The following is a 6,086-nucleotide window of genomic DNA, read 5'->3' as shown; positions in this document are numbered from 1 at the left end:
GCTGGGCCGCAGTGCAGTTTCAATGGGCAGCTCAGCCCGCCCTCCGGGGACTCCTGAACATGGCCTGCCACTGCTCCAACTGGACGAGATGCCCAGGCCTCTCGGCCCCTTCATCAGTCAGTCATTGGATGCAGCTGCCCCGGGAAGGAGGCTTCATCTGACACAACCTGGAAGAGGCTGACTAGGGACAGAGGCTGCCTACAGCGCAGCAGCAGCTGGGGCGTCAGACCTTCAGCCCCGAAAGAGGATGCGAGCAGCATCTTCACCTCCACCAGAGCGAGCAAACAGAAAAGGCCTTTCTGGGCTCATCTTATTCATTCAGAACACATTTCTGGCATCAATTTAGTGGGCATGGCACTGGTCTAGGATGACCGATGACTTCAATGTCTTCGAGTACAGAACACGGTAGTTTTATACCCACTCCCTCTCCGGAATTCTCTGGGAGGCTATACTGTGTCAAGGACTCACATGCCCATTTTACAGGTAGAAAAACTGACACTGGAGAAACGCAATCAGCCAGAGTCTTTCACAGGCAAGCCCCCCCAGTGTTTAAAAGAAAAAGGGAAAAAGGCAACTTGGGAAGATGCTAGCAAACTTTGCCAAGAAATGCAAGCAATCCCCTGACACGGGTTGCAGATGGACATGAAAAGGAGAGATCTAGCTAAGAAAAAAATATCCCAGAGCTTTGGATTCTTTCCCCTTCCCTGTTCTTTTTTATTTTCTTTTGTGTGTGTGTGTGTGTGTGTGTGTGTGTGTGTGTTGTGTGTGTGTGTGTGTGTGTGTGTGTTGTGTGTGTGTGTGTGTGTTCTTCTTTTTTATCTTTGCAGGTGCTGGAGGGCAAGAGTTAGTCCATAAATTATACTCTGACCCCCTTTTCTAAATTTCATTAAAAACATTTTTTCCCTCGTTTATCTGAAAATTCCTCTTTCAAGTCTTTCAAAGACACTCCTGGGTCTGTCTTATTGCCCAATAAGTAACCTGCGACTGCTCACGCTGCTGCAATCAGCCTCACCGCTGCCCTAACAACCCACCTAAGTGAGCCGCAGACCGCCAGCGCGCACCCTCGTGTGTCGTTTCGCTTAATTAATAAGCGGAACAAAGATTTCAGAAAAGGAAGAAATTTGATTATGCAGCACTGTAATGGCACTCCAGTCTCCTGTAAAAACCGAGTGGGGTCTGTCCCCTTAAAATCTCCATTTGCTCCACCACTGTTCCATGGAAATGTCAGCTCCCCGCCCCGGGGTGACCTTTAGCTGCATCTCTCAGTAATACTAAACCATTAGTCATGCCTGGGTCAGTGATGTGTCAATAACGGCATAATTATTGAAGGAAGCCTTAAGAGGAAGGACAGCAGCCTCGATTCAGAATTAGCTCGACCCACGCCGGCACCATGGCTTGTTGAATAAATGAATGGATGTCGAATAAATGGCCCCTTTACATCTGGAGACCTAAAGACTGTTGATTCCATTAATCCGGGGGGTTATTTGTAGCTGCTAAACACCTTTTTAGAACAATAAGTGGCATGGCTTTTACTCCTGCTGACTGCAAGCCGCTCTTCCGGAGTGGAACAAATTTGCTGGAGCTAATGGCTCTGGCATTTTAAGAGGCAGTCCGTCCGCAGGGCGTTGGGAACACCTGCACCTTTTGTAGGGCACTGGATACAGAGAAGGGCCTCTCCCCCCTCGAAGGAGAGACAACCTTGAGATCCTGAAATTGGAGGAACCTCCAAACGCGATGCCAGACCGCTGATAGAAACCAAACAGCAAGGTGCTAGTAAAAGAAATGAAGGACAATGAGAGAGGCAGTGTGGCTTGTCAGTTAGAGTCGGGGACACGAGACAGAAGCACACATCGGGGAGAGCCAGGTAAGACCGGAGTGAAGCTGCCACAGCCGAGCAGCTAGAAGCGGGGCCTGGGACAGACCCTTCCTTGGCACCTTCAGAAGGAGCATGGCTTTCCTGACACTTTGATCTTGGACTTCTGGCCTCCAGGCCCATGAGACAATAAATTTCTCTCATTTAAGCCACTTGGTTTATGGTACTTTGTTACAACGGCTCCAACAAACTAATACTCTGGAATAATAGCTTGCAGCTAGCTGGCCTTGTAGGAGTATATTAACTTGGGCAAGTTACCTAAACTCCTTGCCCTTCTATTTCCCGTACTACCAAGCCATTAATACATGGTTTACCTACCCCACAAATTTATTGTGGAAACCAAATATTGGCAACCCTAACTTTGTTTTCATCTTTAGAAGAGTATTAGGAAAAAAAAATTATTCACAAACACATTAAAACCCCTTTCCTCTTTTCTCCAGATATACAACCTAAAATTTCTCCAAAGCCTCATACTCTCTCACATCTCTACACACTCATATGCACATGCACATACACATGTACACACACATACACACACACACACACACACACACACACACACACACACACACACACTGCCTGATACCCAGGAACCAGGGCTTTTTCTCTCTCGTCCTCCCTTGCTGATACAATGCTTTCTCCCTTGTCCTCATTCTCCACCCCCAAGTCCTCCCCAAATGTGTCACCACCAAGTTTTCTGCCCCAGCCAGCCAGTCACAACCCCTCTAGAAACCTAGATGGTCCAGAAGTACCAAGTGTCTCTTCCCTTGCTGCTCAGGGAAAAAAGCATAAGGCATTCCCTAGAATGTGTAGTTCTTTTCCAGGTCTGTCAGATTTTCCTATAAGCAATTCTAGTGACACATTTGTAATAAATAAGATTCTTTACCTCAAACTTTGATACGTATTTTAAATGTCTAAAAGTACATGTATCTTTAATTTCATTCTTGTACTACCTAGAAGTATAAACTAGTGTTGAGATTAAAAGAAAATTGGCAGTCTGAGAAAATCATATACAAACCGGGCACTATTTAGATAAGGCTGAAAAATTATATTGCTTAGACATACCTGGATATGTAACAAAACCTTTTTTTTTTTTTAAGAAGCAAGGGGAAAATTTTAAAGAAGCAAGGGAGTAATAAAAACAAAATTTAGGATAGTGGTTTTCTCTTGGGGAAGGGGTAATGTTCTAGGTGTTACCTTGAATGAGTATTATACTTTTAAATTTTGTAAGTATTGAACTTATAACTAATGTATACCTTATAACACATTCTTTGATATGGATCATATAATTTTTAAAAGACAGTAAGAACCCTAATTGGGGCACTGTATCAGTCAGATTTTTGCAGACAGGGAAACTAACTTTAGCTTATTTAAAGAGAAAAAGAACTTATTAATAAGTCATTAGGTGTTTAATGAAACATATATAATTTTATTAACCAATGTCACCCTAATAAATTCTTTTTCTTTTTTTTTAAGAAAAAGACATTAGATGGCTCACAGAATAACCGGAAGGATCAGACAACCAGGTCAGGGAGTCAGCCAAGAACTCAGGCAGCAGAGCTAGCCTGGAAAGACATCCCTGAACACAGACCCTACAGCTTCCATCTCCAAAGCCACCAACATGGGACACTGAGGAAAGCCCTGGAACCCTGCCACGCTGCCTCCCAAAAGGGGACAGGGGAGAGCTGCTGCCACCAGGTGTCCTCATGGCTCCTGCTTATTGGCACTTTCCAGTTCTAGCTTCCAGTTCCGGGTGGATGAGTCTAATTGGTGGAGCCAAGGTCATGTGCCTGTGTCCTTCATGCTAGAGGGGCTGGGAAGTGCTCTAGGAAGCATGCTCAGTCTCCCCCAAGACTTATAAGGGAGTGAATCTCCTACACAGAGACTTCAGACGCTAGGTGTCAAAACAATTAACAGGTGTCTACTTTTTTCAGCTGTTCAACATCAACATACATCCTTCTTCCCAGACATCTGTTTTTAAAATACTGCTGCTTATCACAATGTAACTATCCCTCATATAATCATTTATGTGTGTACCTTACGCCTAAAAGAGGGGAGACCCAAAAACCCAAGGTCTCATCAGGTTCTGCACCAGCTCCAAGTGCAAGATCTCTATGTCCATTCTTACATCAGTTTCTTCATGATCTTCTCCTGGTATCATATAGTCTCTAAACCAAAGTGTTAAGCTAACTCCCATCAATTCACCCTATAAACATGAAGAAGAAAACAGAAAAAGAGAAGAGAAAAGGGGGGGGTATAAAAATAAGCCAGAAAGACTCTAGCTGAATCAATAGGTGATATTTATGAATCTCCCCCCACCCATTCTAAATTGCCTTTGCCTTCAGCCAGAACCTCAGTTAGGGATTCTTTTTTTAATTTTATTTTATTTTTCAATTACAGTTTATACTCAATATTATTTTGTATTAGTTCATGTATACAGCATAGTAGTTAGTCAATCATATACTTTACAAAGTGATCCCTCCAATATTTCCAGTATCCACCTGGCACCGTACATAGTTATTACAATGTTATTGACTATCTTCCCTATGCTGTACTTTCCATCCCCGTGACTATTTTGTAACTACCAGTTTGTATTTCTTAATCTCAAGTAGGGATTCTTGACCTCATGGAGTGACCCAGAATTTTACCCCTGAGGGACCTGAGGCGTTGGAGGTTCTATTTGTACAGGTGATTGTGTTTCCTTTAACGTTTACCACCAGGTGTCCACTCTCCTCCCTGTCTCTCTCTTTAGCAGTGGTCCCATTTCCCTTTTAGTGTCAGAATCAGTCAGCCCAGCAGGAGAGCCCCTCACCCAGTTGGCATGAGGTTGGAATTGGAATCTTGAGAGTGAGGCTCTTTTCATGAATATGTAAGGTTTCTAGGACTGCTGTAACAAATTACAACACGTTTGGTAGCTTAAAACAACATAATTGTATTCTCTCATGGTTCCAGAGATTATGGAGGCCTTTTCTGGAGATTTCTAAAATAAAGATGTCAGCTGGGCCGTGTTCTTTCCAAAGGTTTCTTGACTCTTCCAGTTCCTGGTAGTTCCAGATGTTGCTTGGTGATGGCAGCTTAATACCAATCCCTGCCTCTGTCTTCACATGGCTTTGTCCCTGTGTGTCTCTGTGTCTTAAATCTCAGCCTCATTTCTCTTATGAGGACCCCAGTCATTGGATTTAGGACCCATTCTAAATCTAGGGCCGTGGTTGGCAAACTCATTAGTCAACAGAGCCAAATATCAACAGTACAACGATTGAAATTTCTTTTGAGAGCTAAATTTTTTAAACTTAAACTTCTTCTAACACCACTTCTTCAAAATAGACTCACCCAGGCTGTGGTATTTAGTGGAAGAGCCACACTCAAGGGGCCAAAGAGCCGCATGTGGCCCGCGAGCCTCAGTTTGCCGACCACAGATCTAGGGTATCACCTTGAGATCCTTAACTACATCTCTATTGATACTAAAGACCCTATTTCCTAATAAGGCCATATTCACAGATATCAGGAATTACGACTTGGATATATATTTGGGGGAGGGGACACAATGAAACCCAATACAATGAGATCAACATAGAACACACAAATTCTCTAACTCTGAGCTCATTCTGAGATTTCTAACCATAGTCCTGTTCCCCAAACCTCTAGGCCAGGGGTGGGAAACCTTTTTGTTTTCTGCGAAGGGCCATTTGGATATTTTTAACATCATTCACAGGCCATACAAAATTATCAGCTTAAAAATCAACCTGCTCTATTTGGTCAAACATTTAATTAACTCACCCCTAATGTCTTGACAGAGCCAGACCAAATGCTTTCTCAGGCCTTATATGGCCCTCGGGCCAGACATTCCCCATCCCTGCCTAGACCTACAATCCTCCAATCTTCTTGTCAAGTCCCTGCCCAACCTACAAGCCATTAGACTTCACCATGAATCAGAGTAGATTCTTATCTCAGATCTTCATCTCCAAATGGAGGACCATGAAAAGGAGCTGCAGCTCGCAAAGGACTGGACCACTGCCATCCCACACATGATGCCAATCAAAATACCCTCACCCAGTCAGTGACTTCACAGATGGGTACTTGTAAACTGTTCAGTTTGGACAATTACATGCTGAAGTGATTATTTGTGAGAGACATAGACCTAGTATATACTTCTCCGTATGGAGTGGGATTTCCTCTGATATAATAAATGTTTCTATAAATAGCCATTCTGAAA

The 6,086-nt window shown here is 43.5% G+C and overlaps 1 non-coding gene across 1 annotated transcript; it reads right to left on the bottom strand.

The window, feature by feature from the left end:
• Positions 1-3,390: 3,390 nt before the first annotated feature.
• Positions 3,391-3,464, bottom strand: MIR9351 (microRNA mir-9351). The gene has a single exon (NR_129208.2). It is a non-coding gene; the product is annotated as a microRNA mir-9351 (primary transcript).
• Positions 3,465-6,086: the final 2,622 nt, after the last annotated feature.

This window comes from Eptesicus fuscus, chromosome 11 (assembly GCF_027574615.1).
Source record: "Eptesicus fuscus isolate TK198812 chromosome 11, DD_ASM_mEF_20220401, whole genome shotgun sequence".
In the NCBI taxonomy this organism is placed as follows: domain Eukaryota; kingdom Metazoa; phylum Chordata; class Mammalia; order Chiroptera; family Vespertilionidae; genus Eptesicus; species Eptesicus fuscus.
This window is presented reverse-complemented; position numbering and strand designations above follow the sequence as displayed.